We start from the raw sequence: 27,078 nt of genomic DNA, 5'->3' as shown, positions 1-27,078 counted from the left end.
TAAACATTGGAAAAATTATCTGACATCATATCTTTGGATCAGAAAGACATAGAGGCTTGGGAGTGGGCTCTTTTGACTCGGCCTATAACACTGGATCTTGCTTTTTGGATTCAGGTTGGCAAATAGTCTTTAAATATCACCTCATATACTATACAGCCACATCATAGCAACCACTTTCTGTACCTTAGCAACCATAAAGCAACATTAAGTACTTATATCACGGCTCCACAACTTCACACAGACATCATGGGTGGCTACAGGGCCGAGTTTTGCCACTGCAAGCACCACTCACATTTTCTTCAGGAAATGTACATTCTAGTTAGTGGTGCTTGCCGAAGGCAAAGCATCACTTGTACTATCTCACATACTTATTATTCTTCTTCTTTTTATTCTTATAGATTCCGTACGTACACAAATTTCGGCGCGTAACTAGTCCCGCAGTTTTTGTCACAGACCCGCAAAAGAGGTGTCAAATCGTGCGACCTATTCGGGAATGGTGTGCTATGACTTTTATAAGCGATCGGGCGTAAGATGTTCGCACGCCGGGCGAAATATCGCCCGAAAAATCGCATAGACAATGCATTGCGGCCAACTTTGACAGATCGTAGCTCGGAGAGAGAATTTCGCAGAAACATGTGAATCACCACATCTGGAGAGGCTATCAGACTGTGTGAGAACATACCCCGCAGTGGGGTATAAGTTGTACCCCTGGGGCGCAAGAGCCCCCCAAAGTTGCCCCATAGACATACTATGGTGAGGGATAGCCCATGAAACAGCGCGTTTTTCCTACTATGGTACTTTACCTAGGAGTTTTGCATTGAACATAACTCTGGATCACAATGTCATAGAGACATGGGGGTGGGCTTATTTTACTCAGGCAACCAATCAGTCTGTCAGGATCATTGTGAAGCAGTCAAGCCACGCCCTAGCAACCATTTAGGGCCCCTTAGTAACAAGATCCATAGACTTTCATTGAAAAAGATCAAATTAATATCTTTGGATAGAAGTGTCATAGAAACATGAGGGTGGGCTCGTTTGACTCAGGGCAACAAACGACCAATCACGAATCACCTTCAAGACTTCATAGCCACGCCCTAGCAACTATTTAGAGCACCCTAGCAACCCAAAGCATAGAGGGATATCTTCAAATCTGAATATCATAAAGGCATGGGGGTTGGTTTATATCTTTCATACTGGCAGGCAGCCTTTGGAGTATCATCATTGGCAGCTGCAAGGCCACTCCCTAGCAACCAAACAGAGTACACTAGCAACCGTTTTGCAAGACCTATATCTCTGCATCAGAACATCGTACAGACATGGGGGTTGGTTTATATTGTAAAGCAGCCTTTGGAGTATCATCATTGGGAGCTGCCAGGCCACTCCCTAGCAACCAAACAGAGTACCCTAGCAACCATTTTGCAAGACCTATATCTCTGCATCAGAACAATGTACAGACATGGGGGTTGGTTTATATTGTCAAGCAGCCTTTGGAGTATTATCATTGGCAGCTGCCAGGCCACTCCCTAGCAACCAAACAGAGTACCCTAGCAACCGTTTTGCAAGACCTATATCTCTGAATCAGAACATCGTAAAGACATGGCGGTTGGCTCTTTTGACTCATGCTAGCTAACTGGAATTCCAACATGCTAGTCATGCTAGCAGTGAATAGCTACATGCTAATAGTGATTAGCTAAGAGATAAATCAGGCTATGACCTCTTTAAAAAGACCTAAGCAACTGAGGGCCGAGTTTTGCCACTGCAAGCACCACTCACATTTTCTTCAGGAAATGTACATTCTAGTGTTACTATTACTATTCGCCCTGAAAAAACTTTTGGCGCGCTACTCCTACTGCACTGTTTGTCGTAGACCCATGAATGAGGTGTCAAATCGTGCGGCTTATTGAGGAGAGGTGTGCTATGACTTTTCTAAGCAATCGGATTTACGATATTCGTACAGCGGGCGAAAAAATATGGTTGAAAATATCCCATAGACTTAACATTGGAAAAATAATCTGACATCATATCTTTGGATCAGAAAGACATAGAGGCTTGGGAGTGGGCTCTTTTGACTCGGCCTATCAAGCAGTCCATAACTAGTGACATATCTACTTTATAGCCACACCCTAGTAACCACTTTAAGCACCCTAGCAACTGTTTAACAACATTTAAAAGCTGTATCTCAGCAAAACAACAATATAGAAACACTGGTTCTTGCTTTTTGGATTCAGGTTGGCAAATATTTTTCAAATATCACCCCATGAACTATACAGCCACACCATAGCAACCATGTTCAGCACCCTAGCAACCATATAGCAATATAAACTACTTATATCTCGGCTGTACAACATCACACAGACATCATGGGTGGCTACAGGGCTGAGTTTTGCCACTGCAAGCACCACTCACATTTTCTTCAGGAAATGTACATTCTAGTTAGTGGTGCTTGCCGAAGGCAAAGCATCACTATTACTATCATGCACTTATTATTCTTCTTCTTCTTCTTCTTATTCTTCTTCCGTACAAACTTCGGCGCGTAACTAGTCCCGCAGTTTTTGTCACAGACCCGCAAAAGAGGTGTCAAATCGTGCGGCCTATTCGGGAATGGTGTGCTATGACTTTTTATAAGCGATCGGGCGTACGATGTTCACACACCGGGCGAAATATCGCCCGAAAAATCGCATAGACAATGCATTGCGGCCAACTTTGACGGATCGTAGCTCCGAGAGAGAATTTCGCAGAAACATGTGAATCACCACATTTGGAGAGGCTATCAGGCTGTGCGAGAACATACCCCGCAGTGGGGTATAAGTTGTACCCCTGGGGCGCAAGAGCCCCCCAAAGTTGCCCCATAGACATACTATGGTGAGGGATCGCCCATGAAACAGCGCGTTTTTCCTACTATGGTACTTTACCTAGGAGTTTTGCATTGAACATAACTCTGGATCACAATGTCATAGAGACATTGGGGTGGGCTCATTTTACTCAGGCAACCAATCAGTCTGTTAGGATCATTGTGAAGCAGTCAAGCCACGCCCTAGCAACCATTTAGGGCCCCTTAGTAACAATCTCCATAGACTTCCATTGAAAAAGATAAAATTAATATCTTTGGATAGAAGTGTCATAGAAACATGAGGGTGGGCTCGTTTGACTCGGGGCAGCAACCAACCAATCACAAATCACCTTCAAGACTTCATAGCCACGCCCTAGCAACCATTAAGAGCTACCTAGCAACCCAAAGTATAGAGAGATATCTTAACATCTGAAAGACATAGAAGCATGGGGGTTGGTTTATATCATTCATACTAGCAAGCAGACTTTGGAGTATCATCATTGGCAGCTGCCAGGCCACTCCCTAGCAACCAAACAGAGTACCCTAGCAACCGTTTTGCAAGACTTATCTCTCTGCATCAAAACATCGTAGAGACATGGGGGTTAGCTTATATTGTCAAGCATCCTTTGGGAGTATCATCATTGGGAGCTGCCAGGCCACTCCCTAGCAACCAAACAGAGTACCCTAGCAACTATTTTGCAAGATCTATATCTCTGCATCAGAACAATGTACAGACATGGGGGTTGGTTTATATTGTCAAGCAGCCTTTGGAGTATCTTCATTGGGAGCTGTCAGGCCACTCCCTAGCAACCAAACAGAGTACCCTAGCAACCGTTTTGCAAGACCTATATCTCTGAATCAGAACATCGTACAGACATGGCGGTTGGCTCTTTTGACTCATGCTAGCAAACTGGAATTCCAACATGCTAGTCATGCTAGCAGTGAATTGCTACATGCTAATAGTGATTAGCTAAGAGATAAATCAGGCTATGAACTCTATAAAAAGACCTAAGCAACTGAGGGCCGAGTTTTGCCACTGCAAGCACCACTCACATTTTCTTCAGGAATTGTACATTCTAGTGTTACTATTACTATTCGCCCTGAAAAACTTTTGGCGCGCTACTCCTCCTGCCTTGCACTGTTTGTCGTAGACCCATGAATGAGGTGTCAAATCGTGCGGCTTATTGAGGAGAGGTGTGCTATGACTTTTCTAAGCAATCGGATGTACGATATTCGTACAGCGGGCGAAAAAATTGTGTGTAAATATCCCATAGACTTAACATTGGAAAAATGATCTGACATCATATCTTTGGATCAGAAAGACATAGAGTCTTGGGAGTGGGCTCTTTTGACTCGGCCTATCAAGCAGTCCATAAGTAGTGACATAACTACTTTATAGCCACGCCCTAGTAACCACTTTAAGCACCCTAGCAACAGTTTTACAACATTTAAAAGCTGTATCTCAGCAAAACAGCAATATAGAAACACTGGTTTTTGCTTTTTGGATTCAGGTTGGCAAATATTTTTCAAATATCACCCCATAAACTATATAGCCACGCCATAGCAACCATTTACAGCACCCTAGCAACCATATAGCAATATAAACTACTTATATCTCGGCTCCACAACATCACACAGAAATCATGGCTGGCTACAGGGCCGAGTTTTGCCACTGCAAGCACCACTCACATTTTCTTCAGGAAATGTACATTCTAGTTAGTTGTTTGCCGAAGGCAAAGCATCACACTATTCTAGTATTAGTGATACTTATTATTATTATTCTTCTTCCGTACAAATTTCGGCGCGTAACTAGTCCCGCAGTTTTTGTCACAGACCCACAAAAGAGGCGTCAAATTGTGCGGCCTATACGGGAATGGTGTGCTATGACTTTTATAAGCGATCGGGCGTACGATGTTCGCACACCGGGCGAAATATCGCCCGAAAAATCGCATAGACAATGCATTGCGGCCAACTTTGACGGATCGTAGCTCCGAGAGAGAATTTCGCAGAAACATGTGAATCACCACATTTGGAGAGGCTATCAGGCTGTGCGAGAACATACCCCGCAGTGGGGTATAAGTTGTACCCCTGGGGCGCAAGAGCCCCCCAAAGTTGTGCCCCCATAGACATACTATGGTGAGGGTTCGCCCATGAAAACAGCGCGTTTTTCCTACTATGGTACTTTACCTAGGAGTTTTGCATTGAACATTACTCTGGATCACAATGTCATAGAGACATGGGGGTGGGCTCATTTTAATCAGGCAACCAATCAGTCTGTCAGGATCATTGTGAAGCAGTCAAGCCACGCCCTAGCAACCATTTAGGGCCCCTTAGTTACAACCTCCATAGACTTCCATTGAAAAAGATCCAATTAATATCTTTGGATAGGAGTGTCATAGAAACATGTGGGTGGGCTCGTTTGACTCGGGGCAGCAAATAACCAATCACGAATCACCTTCGAGTCTTCATAGCCACGCCCTAGCAACCATTTAGAGCACCCTAGCAACCCAAAGCATAGAGGGATATCTTCAAATCTGAATGTCATAAAGGCATAGGGGTTGGTTTATATCATTCATACTGGCAAGCAGCCTTTAGAGTATCATCATTGGCAGGTGCCAGGACACTCCCTAGCAACCAATCAGAGTACCCTAGCAACCGTTTTTCAAGATCTATATCTCTGCATCAGAACATCGTACAGACATGGGGGTTGGTTTATATTGTCAAGCAGCCTTTGGGGTATCATCATTGGCAGCTGTCAGGCCACTCCCTAGCAACCAAACAGAGTACCCTAGCAACCATTTTGCAAGACCTATATCTCTGCATCAGAACATCGTACAGACATGGGGGTTGGTTTATATTGTCAAGCAGCCTTTGGAGTATCGTCATTTGCAGCTGCCAGGCCACTCCCTAGCAACCAAACAGAGTACCCTAGCAACCGTATTGCAAGACCTATATCTCTGCATCAGAACATCGTAGAGACAAGGCGGTTGGCTCTTTTGACTCATGCTAACTAACTGGAATTCCAACATGCTAGTCATGCTATCAGTGAATAGCTACAGTATAGTGCCAAGCCAGTAAATAGCAACCAAACAGAGTACCCTAGCATAAATGCAAGACTATATCTCTGAATCAAAACATCGTACAGACAATGGCGGTTGGCTTTTTTTGACTCATGCTAGCAAACTGGAATTCCAACATGCTAGGTCATGCTAGCAGTGAATAGCTACATGCTAATAGTGATTAGCTAAGTGCTCAAATTGGCTAACAACATGCTAATGAACTCTATAGAAAAAACTACATAGTGACCATCTGTGACAACTACCGACCACCTAGTAACATAATAGCAACTATAGGGAGAGGGTGCTTACCATAGCAACGGCGCTACGCCTAGCCACCACCCAGAGCACCCTAGCAATCGCATAGCAAACAAGCATTGGCCACACATTAGCAATACCCAGAAAGACCTAGCAACAGCCCTGGAATGGGCACTGCCTAGCAACCGGCCTAGCAACCACCCCAGTTTGGGTTACAATAGCAACCCATAGCAACCACCCTAGCAACCCCCCCAGAACACCCTAGCAACCGCCTAGCAACACCTTAGCAAACACCCAACCACATAATACAACTTAGCAACTGCCTAGCAACCCCAGGTTACCATATAGCAACACACCCTAGCAATACCACAGCACCTACAACCATAACACAAGCAACCGCATAGCACACCTAGCAACCACCCCAGCAACACCTTAGCAACACCATAGCAACCCTAGCAAACCCCCTACTTACACTAGCAACCACCCAGCAAACCTTCACAAACCATCAAGTAGCCCTTAGCTTTAGCAACCACCCAATAGTACCTTAGCACCACCCCTAGCAACTTTTTTAGCACACAACCCCTACAACTTACCATCAGCAACCCTAGCAAAACACCCTAGCAACCACCACCCATTAACCCTAGCAACCAGCAACAGCCCTAGGTAGTCCCAAGCAACCACATTTAGCAACCCTAGCAACCACCACCCTAGCAATGCACATAGCAAACACCTAGCAACCAAAATTGTGACTGCCTAGCACCATAGCAACCAAACATACCCTAGCAATCACAACATACAGCACCCATTTGCACTCAGCCTAGCAGTATCCAAACACAACACTAGCAAGCAAACTCATAGCAACACCTTAGCAACCACCTAAGCAACATTTAACAACCTAGCAACCAGCAACAGTTTACCCAGCCAACCACCCAGGTTACACATAGCAACCACCAGCAACCACCACACACCTAGCAACCCTAGCAACCACCTTAGCTAACACCACCGCCACAACCACCCCAATGGGTTGGCTCTTTTTAGCATGCTACAACCTAGCAAAACACCCTAGCAACCATGCTAGGGTATACATGCTAGCAACCGCTAGCCAGCAACATCAGCCAATGAATCATAGAAACACCTTAGCAACCGAGCGCCGTTTTTGCCACTGCAAGCACCACTCACATTTTCTTCAGGAAATGTACATTCTAGTGTTACTATTACTATTCGCCCTGAAAAAAAACTTTTGGCGCGCTACTCCTCCTGCACTGTTTTTGTCGTAGACCCATGAATGAGGTGTCAAAAAAATCGTGCGGCTTATTGAGGAGAGGGTGTGCTATGACTTTTGTAAGCAATCGGATGTACGATATTCGTACAGCGGCGGGCGAAAAAAATGTGTGAAAATCCATCCCATAGACTTAACATTGGAAAAATTATCTGACATCATATCTTTGGATCAGAAAGACGTAGAGGCTTGGGAGTGGGCTCTTTTGACTCGGCCTATCAAGCAGTCCAGAAGTAGTGACATAACTACTTTATAGCCACGCCCTAGCAACCACTTTAAGCACCCTAGCAACTGTTTAACAACATTTAAAAGCTGTATCTCAGCAAAACTACAATATAGAAACACTGGTTCCTGCTTTTTGGGTTCAGGCTGGCAAATAGTCTTTAAATATCACCCCATATACTATACAGCCACACCATAGCAACCACCCTAGCACCCTAGCAACCATATAGCAATATAAACTACTTATATCTCAGTCCCACAACATCACACAGATATCATGGGTGGCTACAGGGCCGAGTTTTGCCACTGCAAGCACCACTCACATTTTCTTCAGGAAATGTACATTCTAGTGTTACTATTACTATTCGCCCTGATAAAACTTCGGCGCGCTACTCCTCCTGCACCGTTTGTCGTAGACCCATGAATGAGGTGTCAAATCATGCGGCTTATTGAGGAGAGGTGTGCTATGACTTTTCTAAGCAATCGGATGTATGATATTCGTACAGCGGGCGAAAAAAATGTGTGAAAATATCCCATAGACTTAACATTGGAAAAATTATCTGACATCATATCTTTGGATCAGAAAGACATAGAGGCTTGGGAGTGGGCTCTTTTGACTCGGCCTATCAAGCAGTCCATAATTGGTCACATAACTACTTTATAGCCATGCCCTAGCAACCACTTTAAGCACCCTAGCAACTGTTTAACAACATTTAAAAGCTGTATCTCAGCAAAACAACAATATAGAAACACTGGCTTGGGGTTTTTGGATTCAGGCTGGCAAATAGTCTATAAATATCACCCCATAAACTATATAGCCACACCATAGCAACCATTTACAGCAGTCCCCTAGCAACCATATAGCAATATAAACTACTTATATCTCGGCTCCACCACAACATCACACAGACATCGTGGGTGGCTACAGGGCCGAGTTTTGCCACTGCAAGCACCACTCACATTTTCTTCAGGAAATGTACATTCTAGTTAGTGGTGCTTGCCGAAGGCAAAGCAGCATCACTATTACTATCTGGTGCTTCATACTTATTATTTTACTTCTTATTCTTCTTCTTTTTCTTTCTTCCGTACAAATTTCGGCGCGTAACTAGTCCCGCAGTTTTTGTCACAGACCCGCAAAAGAGGTGTCAAATCGTGCGGCCTATTCGGGAATGGTGTGCTATGACTTTTATAAGCGATCGGGCGTACGATGTTCGTACATCGGGCGAAAAATCGACGAAAAAAACACCCATAGAAAATGCATTGCGGCCAACTTTGACGGATCGTAGCTCCGAGAGAGAATTTCGCAGAAACATGTGAATCACCACATTTGGAGAGGCTATCAGGCTGTGCGAGAACATACCCCGCAGTGGGGTATAAGTTGTACCCCTGGGGCGCAGAGCCCCCCCAAAGTTGCCCCATAGACATACTATGGTGAGAGATCGCCCATGAAACAGCGCGTTTTTCCTACTATGGTACTTTACCTAGTAGTTTTGCATTGAACATAACTCTGGATCACAATGTCATAGAGACATGGGGGTGGGCTCATTTTACTCAGGCAACCAATCAGTCTGTCAGGATCATTGTGAAGCAGTCAAGCCACGCCCTAGCAACCATTTAGGGCCCCTTAGTAACAAGCTCCATAGACTTCAATTGAAAAAAAAGATCAAATTAATATCTTTGGATAGAAGTGTGATAGAAACATGAGGTTGGGCTCGTTTGACTCGGGGCAGCAAACGACCAATCACGAATCACCTTCAAGACTTCATAGCCACGCCCTAGCAACCATTTAGAGCACCCTAGCAACCCAAAGCATAGAGGGATATCTTCAAATCTGAATATCATAAAGGCATGGGGGTTGGTTTCTATCGCTCATACTGGCAAGCAGCCTTTGGAGTATCTACATTGGCAGCTGCCAGGCCACTCCCTAGCAACCAAACAGAGTACCCTAGCAACCGTTTTGCAAGACCTATCTCTCTGCATCAAAACATCGTAGAGACATGGGGTTTGGTTTATATTGTCAAGCATCCTTTGGAGTATCATCATTGGGAGCTGCCAGGCCACTCCCTAGCAACCAAACAGAGTACCCTAGCAACTATTTTGCAAGATCTATATCTCTGCATCAGAACAATGTACAGACATGGGGTTTGGTTTATACTGTCAAGCAGCATTTGGAGTATCATCATTGGGAGCTGCCAGGCCACTCCCTAGCAACCAAAGAGAGTACCCTAGCAACCGTTTTGCAAGACCTATATCTCTGAATCAGAACATCGTGAAGACATGGCGGTTGGGTCTCTTTTGACTCATGCTAGCAAACTGGAATTCCAACATTCTAGTCATGCTAGCAGTGAATAGCTACATGCTAATAGTGATTAGCTAAGAGATAAATCAGCTATGAACTCTATAAAAAGACCTAAGCAACTGAGGGCCGAGTTTTGCCACTGCAAGCACCACTCACATTTTCTTCAGGAAATGTACATTCTAGGTTAGTGGTGCTTGCCGAAGGCAAAGCAACACTATTACTATCTCACATACTTATTATTATTATTCTTCTTATTCTTCTTCTTCCGTACAGATTTCGGCGCGTAACTAGTCCCGCAGTTTTTGTCACAGACCCGCAAAAGAGGTGTCAAATCGTGCGGCCTATTCGGGAATGGTGTGCTATGACTTTTATAAGCGATCGGGCGTACGATGTTCGCACACCGGGCGAAATATCGCCCGAAAAATCGCATAGACAATGCATTGCGGCCAACTTTGACGGATCGTAGCTCCGAGAGAGAATTTCGCAGAAACATGTGAATCACCACATTTGGAGAGGGCTATCAGGCTGTGCGAGAACATACCCCGCAGTGGGGTATAAGTTGTACCCCTGGGGCGCAGGAGCCCCCCAAAGTTGCCCCATAGAGATACTATGGTGTGGGATCGCCCATGAAACAGCGCGTTTTTCCTACTATGGTACTTTACCTAGGAGTTTTTTTTCATTGAACATAACTCTGGATCACAATGTCATAGAGCCATGGGGGTGGGCTCATTTTACTCAGGCAGCCAACAAATCAGTATATCAGGATGATTGTGAAGCAGTCAAGCCACGCCCTAGCAACCATTTAGGGCCCCTTAGTAACAAGCTCCATAGACTTCCATTGAAAAAGATCAAATATCAATATCTTTGGATAGAAGTGTCATAGAAACATGAGGGTGGGCTCGTTTGACTCGGGGCAGCAAACGACCAATCACTAATGACCTTCAAGACTACATAGCCACGCCCTAGCAACCATTTAGAGCACCCTAGCAACCCAAATCATAGAGGGATATCTTCAAATCTAAATATCATAAAGGCATAGGGGTTGTTTTATGTCATTCATACTGGCAGGCAGCCTTTGGAGTATCTATATTGGCAGCTGCTAGGCCACTCCCTAGCAACCAAACAGAGTACCCTAGCAACGTTTTTTTTCAAGATCTATATCTCTGCATCAGAACATCGTACAGACATGGGGGTTGGTTTATTTTGGCAACCAGCCTTTGGAGTATCATCATTGGCAGCTGTCAGGCCACTCCCTAGCAACCAAATAGAGTACCCTAGCAACCATTTAGTAAGTTTTATATCTCCACAACCGAAAATCGTACAGACATGGGGGTTGGTTTATATTGGCAAGCAGCCTTTGAGTATCATCATTGACAGATGCCAAGCCACTCCCTAGCAACCAAACAGAGTACCCTAGCAACCGTTTTGCAAGATCTATATCTCTGCATCAGAACATCGTACAGACATGGCGGGTTGGCTTTTTTGACTCATGCTAGCAAACTGGAATTCCAACATGCTAGTCATGCTAGCAGTGAATAGCTACATGCTAATAGTGATTAGCTAAGTGCTCAAATTGGCTACAACATATATCTCTGACTCAGAACTATATAAACTAACAACATAGCTTTTTGACCATCTGTGACAACTACAAACCATCTAGTAACAGCATAGCAACTACCCCCGGTTACCATAGCAACCGCCTAGCAACCACCCAGAGCACCATAGCTAGCAACCGCCTAGCGTAAACACATTAGCAACCACCCAAAGTACCATAGGTGACCTAGCAACCATTAGCAACCACCCAACAACCTAGCTAACTGCCCAGCATAGCAACTACCACGGTTACCATAGCAACCACCTAGCAACCACCCAGAACACCCTAGCAACCGCCTAGCAACACCTTAGCAACCTGCCATAACAATAGCGTAGCTTAGCACTAGCACCTAGCTAGCAACCCCCCAGGTTAGCACTGCCTAGCAACCGCCTAGCAACCCCTAGCACACCTTAGCAACCAGCAAGTACACCTTAGCAACTGCCCTAGCAACCCTTAGCAACCACCTAGCACAAACACCCTAGGGGCCCTAGCCTAGCAACCACCTAGCAACCACCCAGGTTACCTTAGCAACTGCCTAGCAACCAGCTAGAACACCCTAGCAACCACCTAGCACCACCTTAGCAACCACCTAGCAACCCTAGCAACTGCCTTAGCAACCACCCCAACACCAGCAACCCCTAGCAACACCATAGCAACCACCTAGCAACCACCCAGCACACCCTAGCAACCGCCTAGCAACCACCCAGCACACCCTAGCAACCACTAAGCAATCACCTAGAACATCCTATCAACTTCCTAGCAGCCATCCAGAGTACCTAGCAACCACCTTAGCAACCGCCCTAGCCACCACCCTACACCCTAGCAACTAGCAACCTAGCAACCACCCTAGCAAACCCCAAACACCCTAGCAACGGCCTAGCAACCACCTAACCCTAGCAACTTTTCTAACAACCTTAGAATGTACCTTAGCAAAACAGCCCTAGCAAACCACCACTCAGCAAGCAACCCATAGCATCAGCAACTTACCTAAAACTTAACAGCTCCACCTGCCTAGCAACCGATATCTTTAGAACACCCACATAGAGCTTGGGCCTAGCAACACCTTAGCTAGCAACTATCCCAAATCTAGCAACACCTAGCAAATTGCCTAGCAAACACCCTGACCACCTAGCAACCACCCTAGCAAGCCTTCACCCTAGCAACCCCCCAAACACCCTAGCAACCACCCCATAGACTTTAACCTTAGCAACCGCTTTTGTCCCTAGCACACCATATCTCTGCATCACACCTAGCTACCATGGGGGCAACCCTAGCAACAACAAGCCCATATCACCCACACCTAGCCACCCTAGCAACCATAGCCCTAGCAACTGTTTAGCATTTAACCACATAGCAATAACTACCTAGCAACCACCTTTGGGTAGATACCCTAGCAACCGCTTTCACAACCGCCTAAAAAACACCTTAGCAACCGAGCGCCGAATTTTGCAACTGCAAGCACCACTCACATTTTCTTCAGGAAATGTACATTCTAGTTAGTGGTGCTTGCCGAAGGCAAAGCATCACTATTACTAGCTCACATACTTATTATTATTATTATTATTATTATTATTATTATTCTTCCGTACAAAATTTCGGCGCGTAACTAGTCCCGCAGTTTTTGTCACAGACCCGCAAAAGAGGTGTCAAATCGTGCGGCCTATTCGGGAATGGTGTGCTATGACTTTTATAAGCGATCGGGCGTACGATGTTCGCACACCGGGCGAAATATCGAAAAAAAAATCGCATAGACAATGCATTGCGGCCAACTTCGACGGATCGTAGCTCCGAGAGAGAATTTCGCAGAAACATGTGAATCACCACATTTGGAGAGGCTATCAAGCTGTGTGAGAACATACCCCGCGGTGGGGTATAAGTTGTACCCGTGGGGCGCAAGAGCCCCCCAAAGTTGCCCCATAGACATACTATGGTGAGGGATCGCCCATGAAACAGCGCGTTTTTCCTACTATGGTACTTTACCTAGGAGTTTTGCATTGAACATAACTCTGGATCACAATGTCATAGAGACATGGGGGTGGGCTCATTTTACTCAGGCAATCCAATCAGTCTGTCAGGTTCATTGTGAAGCAGTCAAGCCACGCCCTAGCAACCATTTAGGGCCCCTTAGTAACAAGCTCCATAGACTTCCATTGAAAACGATCAAATTTATATCTTTGGATAGAAGTGTCATAGAAACATGAGGGTGGGCTCGTTTGATTCGGGGCAGCAAAAGACCAATCACGAATCACCTTCAAGACTTCATAGCCACGCCCTAGCAACCATTTAGAGCACCCTAGCAACCCAAAGCATATAGGGATATCTTCAAATCTGAATGTCATAAAGCCATAAGGGTTGGTTTATATCATTCATACTGGCAAGCAGCCTTTGGAGTATCTACATTGGCAGCTGCCAGGCCACCCCCTAGCAACCAAACACAGTAACCTAGCAACCGTTTCTCAAGATCTATATCTCTGCATCAGAACATCGTACAGACATGGCGGTTGGTTTATATTGGCAAGCAGCCTTTGGAGTATCATCATTGGCAGCTTCCAGGCCACTCCCTAGCAACCAAACAGAGTACCCTAGCAACGTTTTTGCTAGACCTATATCTCTGCATCAGAACATCGTACAGACATGGGGGTTGGTTTATACTGGCAAGCAGCCTTTGGAGTATCATCACTGGCAGCCGTCAGGCCACTCCCTAGCAACCAAATAGAGTACCCTAGCAACCATTTAGTAAGTATTATATCTTTACAACCGAAAATCGTACAGACATGGGGTTTGGTTTATATTGGCAAGCAGCCTTTGAGTATCATCATTGACAGATGCCAAGCCCACTCCCTAGCAACCAAACAGAGTACCCTAGCAACCGTTTTTGCAAGACTATATCTCTGCATCAGAACATCGTACAGACATGGCGTTTTGCTTTTTTTGACTCATGCTAGCAAACTGGAATTCCAACATGCTAGTCATGCTAGCAGTGAATAGCTACATGCTAATAGTGATTAGCTAAGTGCTCAAATTGGCTAACAACATGCTATGAACTCTATATATAAACTTCATAGTGACCATCTGTGACAACTACCAACCACCTAGTAAACAGCATAGCAACTACCCCGGTTACCATAGCAACCGCCTAGCAACCACCCAACACCCAGAACACCCTAGCAACCGCATAGCAACACCTTAGCAACCACTCCAAGTACCTTAGCAACTGCCTAGCAACCGCCTAGCAACCACCCAGGTTACCATAGCAACCACCTAGCAACCACCACACAGAGAACACTCTAGCAACCGCCTAGCAACACCTTAGCAACCACCCCAAATACCTTAGCAACTGCCTAGCAACCACCCAGGTTACCATAGCAACCCCTAGCACTACCTAGCAACCACCTAGCAACCACTAGCAACACCCTAGCAACCACCCAAGTACCTTAGCAACACCTTAGCAACCACCCCAAGTACCTTAGCAACTGCCTAGCAACCACCCCAGGTTAACATAGCAACCCTGCCTAGCAACCACCTAGCAACCACCCCCAGCAACAGAATAGCAACCACCTAGCAACACCTTAGCAACCACCCCAAGTACCTTAGCAACTGCCCTAGTAACCACCTAGCAACAACCCAGGTTACCATAGCAACTGCATAGCAACCGCCTAGCAACACCTTAGCAACCACCCCAAGTACCTTAGCAACTGCCTAGAAACCACCTAGCAACCACCCAGAACACCCTAGCAACCACCCTAGCAACACCTTAGCAACCACCCCCTTAGCAACTGCCTAGCAACCCTAGCAACCACTAGCAACACCCTAGCAACACACCTAGCAACCACACCCTAGCAACCACCTAGCAACCACCTAGCAACCACCCTAGCAACCACCTAGCTTACCTTAGCAACCACCCAGAAACACCCCTAGCAACCACCTAGCAACACCTAGCAACCACCCCAAGTAACCTAGCAACCCTAGGTACCCTAGCAACCACCTAGCAACCCCTAGCAACACCTGGGTACCCTAGCAACGACCCTAGCAACCACCCTAGCAACCTCCCCAAGTAACCTAGCAACCACATAGCAACACCCTAGCAACCACCTTGGGTACCCTAGGAACCGCTCTAACAACGGCCTAGAAACACCTTAGCAACCGAGCGCCGAGTTTTGCCACTGCAAGCACCACTCACATTTTCTTCAGGAAATGTACATTCTAGTTAGTGGTGCTTGCCGAAGGCAAAGCATCACTATTACTATCTCACATACTTATTTACATTCTTAATTATTCTTATTATTCTTCTTCCGTACAAATTTCGGCGCGTAACTAGTCCCGCAGTTTTTGTCACAGACCCGCAAAAGAGGTGTCAAATCGTGCGGCCTATTCGGGAATGGTGTGCTATGACTTTTATAAGCGATCGGGCGTACGATGTTCGCACACCGGGCGAAATATCGCCCGAAAAAATTCGCATAGACAATGCATTGCGGCCAACTTTGACGGATCGTAGCTCCGAGAGAGAATTTTCGCAGAAACATGTGAATCACCACATTTGGAGAGGCTATCAGGCTTTGCGAGAACATACCCCGCAGTGGGGTATAAGTTGTACCCCTGGGGGGGGCAAGAGCCCCCCAAAGTTGCCCCATAGAAATACTATGGTGAGGGATCGCCCATGAAACAGCGCGTTTTTCCTACTATGGGTACTTTACCTAGGAGTTTTGCATTGAACATAACTCTGGATCACAATGTCATAGAGACATGGGGGTGGGCTCATTTTACTCAGGCAACCAATCAGTCTGTCAGGATCATTGTGAAGCAGTCAAGCCACGCCCTAGCAACCATTTACGGCCCCTTAGTAACAAGCTCCATAGACTTCCATTGAAAAAGATAAAAATAATATCTTTGGATAGAAGTGTCATAGAAACATGAGGGTGGGCTCGTTTGACTCGGGGCAGCAAACGACCAATCACGAATAAACTTCAAGACTTCATAGCCACGCCCTAGCAACCATTTAGAGCACCCTAGCAACCCAAAGCATAGAGGGATATCTTCAAATCTGAATATCATAAAGGCATAGGGGGTTGGTTTATATCATTCATACTGGCAACCAGCCTTTGGAGTATCATCATTGGGAGCTGCAAGGTAACTCCCTAGCAACCAAACAGAGTACCCTAGCAACCATTTTGCAAGACCTATATCTCTGCATCACAACATCGTACAGACATGGGGGTTGGATTACATTGGCAAGCATCCTTTGGAGTATCATCATTGGGAGCTGCAAGGCAACTCCCTAGCAACCAAACAGAGTACCCTAGCAACCATTTTGCAAGGACCTATATCTCTTACATCAGAAAAATCGTACAGACATGGGGGTTGGTTTATATTGGCAAGCAGGCCTTTGGAGTATCATCATTGGGCAGCAGATGCCAAGCCACTCCCTAGCAACCAAACAGAGTACCCTAGCAACCGTTTTTGCAAGACCTATATCTCTGCATCAGAACATCGTACAGACATGGCGGTTGGCTCTTTTGACTCATGCTAGCAAACGGGAATTCTAACATGCTAGTCATGCTAGCAGTGAATTGCTACATGCTAACAGTGATTAGCTAAGTGCTCAAATGGGCTAACAACATGCTATGAACTCTATAAAAACTACATAGTGACCATCTGTGACAACTACCAACCACCTAGTAGTCTTAGCATAGCAACTACCCCGGTTAGTGATAGCAACTGCCTAGCAACCACCCAGAGTTACCTAGCAACTGCCTAGCAACCACCCAGCAACTACCTAGCCCTAGTACCGCCTAGCAACACCTTAGCAACCACCTAGCAACCACCTAGCAACAACCTAGCAACACCCTAGCAACCGCCCTAGGAACACCTTAGCAAACCACCTAGCCAAACACCTGCTAGCAACGCCTACCCCAAGTACCTTAGCAACTGCCTAGCAAACCACCTAGCAACCATAACCACCCACCCCTAGCAACCGCTAGCAACACCTTAGCAACCACCCCAAGTACCTTAGCAACTGCCTAGCAACCCCTAGCAACACCAGGTAGCAACCCTAGCAACCACCCTACCAACACCTTAGCAACCACCCCAAGTACCTTAGCAACTGCCTAGCAACCACCCAGGTTACCATAGCAACCCCCTAGCAACCACTTAGAACCCTAGCAACCACCAGAACTACCTGCAAGCAACAACACCTTAGCAACCACCCCAAGAACCTTAGCAACTGCCTAGCAACCGCCTAGCAAACACCCAGAACACCCTAGCAACCGCTTAGCAAACACCTTAGCAACCACCCCAAGTACCTTAGCAACCTGCCTAGCTAACAACCCCCAAACACCCTAGCAAGCAAACCACCAGAAGCATAGCAAACTTTAGCACCACCCAACAAGTTACCCTAGCAACATCCTTAGCAACCATAGCAGCAACACCCTAGCAACCATCCTGGGCAACACCCTAGCACCCAATTGGGTAGCAACAACGCTTAGCTAACCAGCCTAGAACACACCTAGCACCACAAAGAGCAAGCCGAGTTTTGCCACTGGTTAGCAACCACCTTGCACTCAGGAAATGTACATTCTAGTTAGTGGTGCTTGCGAAACCCTAGCACACCACTATCTCACCATACCCCAGTTTTTATTCTTATCCTTCTTATTTTTCTTCCCCAAAACTTCGGCGCGTAACTAGTCCCGGAGTTTTTGTCACAGACCCGCAAAACGGTCAAATTTAGCACGGCCTATTCGGGAATGGTTTGCTATGACTAGCATAATTGGAGCGTACCTAGCAACCGGGCAAATATATCCCATTGTACCAACTAGCAATCTAGCTCCGAGAGAGAATTTTGCAGAAGACATATGACTACCACATTTGGACCGGCTAGCAACCTGGCCCTAGCTTGGAGTGGGTTGTTGACTCTGGCCTATCAAGCAACCCCCCAAAGTACCTAGCAATACACTTTTAGCACGCCCTATCGAAACGTACGGTTTTCGCACAGGGTAAAGACCTAGGCACGGTTTTTGAACATACTCTGGATCACAATGCGGCCAACAAACATGGGTGTGGGCTCTTTTACTCAGACAACCAATAGCTAGTAGGATAAATGTGACCTGAACCATAGTCAAGCCAGCCCTAGCAACCATTTAGAAACACCTTAGCAACAAGGCCGAGTTAGACCACTGCAAGCACCACTCACATTTTCTTCAGGAAACAACATTCTAGTTGGTTAGTGGTGCTTGCCGAAGGCAAAGGGAGGGCACTATTACTATGCCTCCATACTTATTATTATTACGAATCATTATTATTATTTTTCTTCGTTCATAAAAAACTTCGGCGCCCTAGTAACGCATTTTTGTCACAGACCCGCAAAAGAGGTGGTGTCAATCGTGCGGCCTATTCGGGAATGGGGTGCTATGACTTTTATAAGCGATCGGGCGTTACGATGTTCGCACACCGGGCGAAATATCGCCCGAAAAATCGCATAGACAATGCATTGCGTCCAACTTTGACGGGTCGTAGATCCGAGAGAGAGTTTCGCAGAAACATGTGGATCACCACATTTGGAGAGGCTATCAGGCTGTGCGAGAACATAACCCGCTGTGGGGTATAAGTTGTACCCCTGGGGCGCAAGAGCCCCCCAAAGTTTGCCCCATAGACATTACTATGGTGAGGGATCGCCATTAAAACAGCGCGTTTTTCCTACTATGGTACTGTACCTAGGAGTTTTGCATGAACACATATCTCTGGATCACAATGTCATAGAGACATGGGGGTGGGCTCATTTTACTCAGACAACCAATCAGTCTATCAGGATCATTGTGAAGCAGTCAAGTCACGCCCTAGCAAACCATTTAGGTCCCTTAGTTACAAGCTCCGTAGACTTCCATTGAAAAAGATAAAAATTATATCTTTGTATAGAAGTGTCATAGAAACATGACATGGGGGCTCGTTTGATTCGGGGCAGCAAAACGGCCAATCACGAATCACATTCAAGACTTCATAGCCACGCCCTAGCAACCATTTAGAGCACCTTAGCAACCCAAAGCATAGGGTATCTTCAAATCTGAATGTCGAAAGCCATAAACGGTAAGGCATCAGGGGTTGGGTATCATATTGGCAGTGTCACTTAGCAACCATACAGGCAAGCAGCCTATTGGAGTATCATCATTGGCTATATTGGCAAGCCAGATGCCACTAGCAACCAAACAGAGTACCCTAGCAACCATTTTTCAAGATCTATATCTCTGCATCAGAACATCGTACAGACATGGAGGTTGGTTTACATTGGCAAGCAGCCTTTGGAGAATCATCATTGACAGATGCCAAGCCACTCCCTAGCAACCGAACAGAGTACCCTAGCAACCGTCCTGCAAAACATATATCTCTTAATCAGAACATCGTAGAAACAAGGCGGTTGGCTTTTTTGACTCATGCTAGCAAACTGGAATTCCAACATGCTAGTCATGCTAGCAGTGAATAGCTACATGCTAATAGTGATTAGCTAAGTGCTCAAATTGGCTAACAACATGCTAAGAAATATAAATATATATAAACTACATAGTGACCATCTGTGACAACTACCAACCACCTAGTAACAGCATAGCAACTACCCAGAGCACCCTAGCAACCGCCTAGCAACACATTAGCAACCACCCCAAAGTACCTTAGCAACTGCCTAGCAACTGCCTAGCAACCACCCAGGTTACCATAGCAACATCCTAGCAACCACCAGAACACCCTAGCAACTGCCTACCCACATCTTAGCAACCACCCCAAATACCTTAGCAACTGCCTGCCTAGCAACCACCCAGGTTACCATGGCAACCGCCTAGCAACACCTAGCAACACCTTAGCAACCACCCCAAGTACCTTAGCAACTGCCTAGCTACCACCTAGCAACCACCCAGAACAACCTAGCAACCGCATAGCTACACCTTAGCAACCACCCCAAGTAACCTAGCAACCACCTAGCAACACCTTAGCAACCACCCCAAGTACCTTAGCAACTGCCTAGCAAACACCTAGCAACCCCCCAGAACACCCTAGCAACCACATAGCAACACCCTAGCAACCACCCCAAGTACCTTAGCAACTGCCTAGCAACCACCCAGGTTACCATAGGAAACCACCTAGCAACCACTCAGAACACCATAGCAACCAGCTAGCAACACCTTAGCAACCACCCCAAGTAACCTAGCAACCGCATAGCAACACCCTAGCAACCACACCGGGTACCCTGGCAACTGCCCTAGCAACCATCCTGGGTACCCTAGCAACCGCCCTAGCAACCACTCAAATTACCCTAGTAACCGTATAGCAACACCCTAGCAACCACCCCAGGTACTCTAGCAATTACATAGCAACACCCTAGCAACCACCCCAAATACCCTAGCAACCACCCTAGCAACTACCCCAAGTACCCTAGCAACCTCATAGCAACACTGTAGCAACCACCCAAGTACCATAGCAACCACATAGCAACACCCCAGCAACCATCTCGATTACCCTAGAAACCACCCTAGCAACCATCCCAAGTACCCTAGCAACCTCATAGCAACACCCTAGCAACCACCCCAAGTACCCTAGCAACCTCATAGCAACACCCTAGCAACCACCCCAAGTACCCTAGCAATGGCCCTAGCAACCATACTGGGGACCCTAGCAACCGCCCTAGCAACTACCCCGAGTAACCTAGCAACCGCATAGCAACACCCTAGCAACCACCCCGGGTACCCTGGCAACCGCCCTAGCAACCATCCTGGGTACCCTAGTAACCGCCCTAGCATCCACTCAAATTACCCTAGCAACCGTATAGCAACACCCTAGCAACCACCCCAGGTACTCTAGCAATTAAATAGCAACACCCTAGCAACCACCCCAAATACCCTAGCAACCACCCTAGCAACTACCCCAAGTACCCTAGCAACCTCATAGCAACACTGTAGCAACCACCCAAGCAACCACTCAAATTACCCTAGCAACCGTATAGCAACACCCTAGCAACCACCCCAGGTACTCTAGCAATTACATAGCAACACCCTAGCAACCACCCGAAATACCCTAGCAACCACATAGCAACACCCTAGCAACCAACCCGATTATCCTAGCAACCACCCTCGGTATCCTAGCAACAGTCCTAGCAACAATCCTGTGGATGCTAGCAACCACCCTAGCAACCACCAAATTACCCTAGCAACTGTATAGCAACACCCTAGCAACCACCCCAGGTACTCTAGCAACCACATAGCAACACCCTAGTAACCATCCTGGGTACCCTAGCAACCACATAGCAACACCCTAGCAACCACCCTTGGTACCCTAGTAACTGCCTTATCAACCATCCTGGGGAGCCTAGCAACTTCCCTAGCAACCACCCCAAGTAACCTAGCAACCACATAGCAACACCCTAGCAACCATCCCATGTACCCTAGCAACCACCCCAAGTATACATCAAGGTATATCCATCCAAACATATTTTAAAGTTCCTTGGTTTTGTCTGCATTGGAGGTGGGAATTTAATATTTAAATATTTAATATTTAAAGAATTTAATATTTCTGGTTGTAATGATTCTTCTTCCTTAAAAGTAAAAATACAATAAATATATATATATATATATATATATATATATATATATATATATATATATATATATATATATATATATATATATATATATATATATATTAAAGACAAAGTTAATGATGAAATTCATTACAAAATGTCTCTTTCTCTATATTTTAATGGCTATAAAAAATGCTAGAATGCATATGTGGAACCTTTAATTGATCTTTAATTTCTAATAATAAGGCTTGGTGCACACATTCAAAAAAAAAAAAAAATTCCACTGTCTCCATGGGCTCTCTCTCCCATATATGGATAGAAGACTAATGCTGCATGGCTATTGGCTGCGCAGCTGAAGTTCGCGGTGCTGATTGGCTGATCAATACTGTGATAGAGCGAGACCAACGGCAGTTGTTCCAGAAATCTCCCTGAGGTGAGTAGCGGTGGTTTATTTTTTTAACGTCTGCCTTTAATATGAATTTTAAGAAATAAAATATGTTGCCCAAGTGGTGTATACTATTGTTGCTTTAAGCTTGTGAATACGTTAGCTAATTCTGAATATTAGCCCATTATTGTATGATTTAATATTGCATTTTTTAGGGTGTTTTTTTTTAGGTTATTTTTTGATGTTTTGGTGATTGAAGTTGGTGGTATGTTTTTATGTATGAATGTGTTTTTAGGACAGTATTTCCTAATATTAACCACCTATTTGAGAAATACTTTTGTTTGAGGTGACTTTGAGGCATTAGAAATTTGCGAGGCCTGATTAATGCTGCGTGTTGAGCGTGATTAATGCATGGATTTTCTGCTGTTCCATAAACGTGTATATGGTGGTTTTTCACTTATCCACGAGGTAAAAATAGACAGAGCTCTGATACTCCACACAGACCGCCGTGTCTGACACGCTAGTGATGGCGAATCGTGTCGGGTTATCACAAGGAGTGTGTTTGGTGTGAGTTAACGGGACTTATAAGTTAGGGACTTATCCGTTTGGGGTGCGGGCGGCTTCCCGCTTTGAGCGTAAATGAGCGCGAAATCTTTTTATTTTTTTATTTTTTTATTTTTTTGGCCGATGGTTTCATGCTTGAATGTGCTTTTAGGACAGTAATTCATAGTATTAACCGTCTATTTAAGAATTACTTTTGTTTGATATGACTGTGAGGCAGTAGAATCCGCGAGGCCTGATTAATGCTGCGTGTTGGGCGTATTTTCTGCTGTTCCATAAACGTCTATATAGTGGTTTTTCACTGATCCCCGAGGTAATAATAGACAGAGCTTTGAAACTACACACAGACCGCCGCGTCTGACACGCTAGTGATGGCGAATCGGCTCAGATTAACACACGAAGTCCGTGTGAGGTAACGTTAGATATTAACGCGACTTATCCGTTTCGTCTCGGTCGCGGGGTGCGGCCGCTTTGATCGTAAATGAGCGCGAAATCTTTTTATTTTTGGCCACAGAACATGTTGAGATGCAGTTTAGATGCGGTGTCAGCTACACTTTTATGTACTTTTTTTCATAATTTATGATCGGAATTTAATTAGAGTACTTTTTTTTTTTTTTGTTTAATGGTTTTTTGTGATGAGGTTGAAGTGAGAACTTTAAGTTTGAATCGTGGACTATTTGTGCTAAGTTTATTTATTGATTCATTTATTTTGAGTAATGAATGCGTCAGGGAGGAGAGACGTTGTTTAAAGCTTAAATATGATCTGTTCATGTGCACCGAATGCAGAGGAAGAGCAAGCTGAAGTTGTGTTTTGTTTGTTGGTGACCAGTGCTGCATTCATTTGATGAGAAACAGTCAAAACAGTGGTATTGTAAGATATCTTTTCCTTTTAAAATAACTGTTTTCTTTTTTTAACATAATTTATATATAAATTATAAATCAGAAATTAATTATATAATATAGGCCTAATTAAGAATAAACTTTTATTATCCGTGTTGAAAAAGGTTGTGCTGCTTAATATTGTGTGGAGAAAAAAACAAAACAAATTGGTGATAAACTGGGATGCATTTTAAAATTTGGTAATAAACTGACGCATTTTTTCAGTATTCTTTGAATACAAAGTTAAAGTAAAAAAAAAAAGTTTTAAAGTCCAAAATCTTATGTAATACTGTTACATACTGTCACTTTTGATCAGTTTATGTCTGCTTAGTAAAAGTATTAAAAAAACTGAACCCAAACTTAATTGTTATGATTCACAGTTTTCACAAAAATATGAAGCAGCACAACTGTTTTCAACATTGATGATAACATGACAATGACAAATGGAGTAAACGTTGATAATTCAGTTTGCCATCATTAAAATAAATTAAATGTAAAAATATAATAAAAATTAAAAGTAAATTTAAGCTGTAATAATAAGTGACAATATTACTGTTTTTACTGAATTTATCAGCTTTGGTGAGTATAAAATACTTTTTTGGAAAAATAAATAAATGAAATAATACTATCTTTTTTAGCCTCCAGCATGTAATTTATTGTAGTTGCCTTAATGTTGGTAATTATTGCTCCGGTTTCCTCTGTTTTGTGTAGATATGGTTGACATCCAAATGTTATATGGCTGATCTAATATGTTTTCTGTGTCCCGATATATTTGTCATATGCCTATTAATATCTGTGATTGTAAGTATATTTAAAAAATGACCATAAAAATATATTTGGACATAGCATATTAAATGTTTACATTAAGAATAAAATTAGTTTTTTTTTTCTGGTTTAAGTCATATAAGAGGTATATTGAAAGTCATAGACCTATGTTCTGTTGTTATCAACTGTCCCTGTTGTGTGCTGTCAAGCATTAATTATTAATTTTTTGTTCATTCTTTTTGTTTAGATTGATCATTGAGCTTTATCTCCTGAGCAAATCTTGAGGTTTGTTTGCATTTTTTGGTTGTTGTACATTTAAAGGTGCACTATGCAGGATTAAGAAAATGTGACATCTTGTAAATCAGATAAGTTTTAGCTTATGGGGTCAACAGATATTAACAAGTTAAGTCTGACATTTTCTTTTCTGATTACAGCATTGCGAGCACTACAGACTCTCCACTGCGCAATATCCGGTAAGTATTTTTATTTTATTTTAATTTTATTTTTTGATATGGATAAAATAAGAACAGGTGACAAAGCAATATTAATGAGATACTACTGAGTCATTAATGCACTATAGCACTTCAGAACCTGTGACTTGCATGTGGAGTTTTGGGAAATTCACTGGGGAATGTTGTAGCCCTCAATGATTTTCCTTGCTTGTAATTTTTCACATAAAGTCAATGAGAGACTGATGAAATGATATTCATTTGGTGGGGGAACCATTCCTTTTAAGTTGCTGTAAGTTATAGATAAACAGTTTTCCCTCCTGAAAGATAGAACCAGTTTATGTTTTAGCCATCGGCTGCATTCGAAGTTGCATACTCTCTGAGTAGATAGTAATTTTGCAATCATTAAAAAAATAGTCTAATAGGTGTGGTATTTATGCAATTGTACTACATTTGTCATGTTATCACTGTCATGTGAGCTACAGCATCAGTTACAATGCAATTCACAATTTTGCTTCTGTGGGCTAATGGGATAGACTAAACTAAAGAATCTCAATAGAAGTGGTAGGCCATCCAAGTACTTTTCATCTACTGCTTTTCACCCTACTATATAGTAGAGAAGTATGCAAGTTTGGATAATGCCCTAGACCTTTAAAACCAGGTAAAAACATCATTTGTTGAACATCCAATCAGGAAAAAAAATGCTTTCTGTCTGTCAATAATTTAGATTTTGTCATATTGTTTGGCAGTCAGTATATTATATTGACAATAAATTATATTTTGCTACTTTTGTGTTTTACAACACTGAGGAATCTCTTTGGCCAATTACTTAAGTAGTTTTAGGTTTGGAATATAACTAATTTATATTGAAAATCTGACTGTATTAAAAAACATTTATGGATGCCTTTGCATATTAAGTTTTTTTTAATTATTATTATTAAATGTAAATATTGATTTTATTTCACATACATAGGCTGTCTTTAATTGTGTGTTTGTTTTTGTTTTTCAGATCATCTATTCAGAGCACGACCTGCATTTTTCACTGCAGCTGAACGCCTGGTTAGTGTGCAAAATGCCTAAATGATGCTATGCCATTTTCTTTTCAATATTATTATCATTATAGCTGCCTAATATGTCTTTCTTTTCCAGGTTTTGGATTTTCTCCAAGCAGCAGTTCTTCAGCAGTTCTTCTTCCCATCCACCCCCTCCAAACCCATCCCCTCCACCTCAACCCAACCCCCCACCCACCCACCCAAAAAAAAAAAAAAAAAAAAAAAAAAAAAAAAAAATTAATTAATTTTAACATTAAGTTGATCATTTGTGTTCAAATACTACTGTTCTTTTAAAAGTTCAGTTCTTTTAATACTAGGTTAATAACTTGTTTATTCTGCTACTGTTCTTTTTATTGAAAAAAAAAAAGTTAATTAGCTGTATTTGTAAGTCGTTCTTTTTCTTGTCAATTAACTCACTTGTTTTTTTTCTTGAGAATACTTTGCAGGTTCTATCGCTTCAGCAATTTGTGAAGTAAGTGACTGAAAATATCCTGCACAAAAATGCTTATTGAATACAATACTTTTTGACTGTAGCATTAAAACCATTTTACAGTTATTTTTAATCAGAGATCTGTTCAAACTCATAATGAAGAAAAGGTTTGTTTGCCAAACTTATTTAAGAGACGATGTGAAATCATCTGCTTATTATTATTATTATTATTATTATTATTATTACTATTATTATTGAAAAACAATCAGAACAGATGATCAAGATGTTAAACTTGGATCATTTAATCCCATTTAGCTACATAAAACTTTCAGTATTATGATCATAATATTGCCAAAGGGTGTAATTTAACTAAATTAATTTATTCTAATGTGGAGTATGTTTGAAAATTAAGCACTTCTTTTGTTTACATACATGCAGCATGTGATGGTGTTTTCAGATCATCTCTA

General features: G+C 43.6%; 2 long non-coding RNA genes across 4 annotated transcripts in view; both read left to right on the top strand.

Annotated features, from left to right (window-relative positions):
• The window catches only part of LOC122144001, a 75,508-nt gene that overhangs the window by 19,244 nt on the left and 29,186 nt on the right, over nt 1-27,078 (top strand). The gene's annotated exons all lie outside the window — the stretch shown is intronic.
• LOC109109831 overlaps nt 22,374-27,078 on the top strand; it is a 22,405-nt gene continuing 17,700 nt past the window's right edge. Inside the window, exons 1-5 of one of the 3 annotated variants that reach the window (XR_006159476.1) lie at nt 22,374-22,523; nt 24,928-24,965; nt 25,115-25,153; nt 26,139-26,188; nt 26,279-26,653. This is a non-coding gene — a long non-coding RNA (uncharacterized LOC109109831). Of the gene's footprint in view, nt 22,524-23,100; nt 23,350-23,728; nt 23,908-24,927; nt 24,966-25,114; nt 25,154-26,138; nt 26,189-26,278; nt 26,654-27,078 lie in introns of those variants that run through there. The other 2 variants (XR_006159477.1, XR_006159478.1) reach the window with 2 other exon arrangements.

The sequence above is a fragment of the Cyprinus carpio genome, unplaced genomic scaffold (genome assembly GCF_018340385.1).
Source record: "Cyprinus carpio isolate SPL01 unplaced genomic scaffold, ASM1834038v1 S000006554, whole genome shotgun sequence".
Classification (NCBI taxonomy): domain Eukaryota; kingdom Metazoa; phylum Chordata; class Actinopteri; order Cypriniformes; family Cyprinidae; genus Cyprinus; species Cyprinus carpio.
This window is presented reverse-complemented; position numbering and strand designations above follow the sequence as displayed.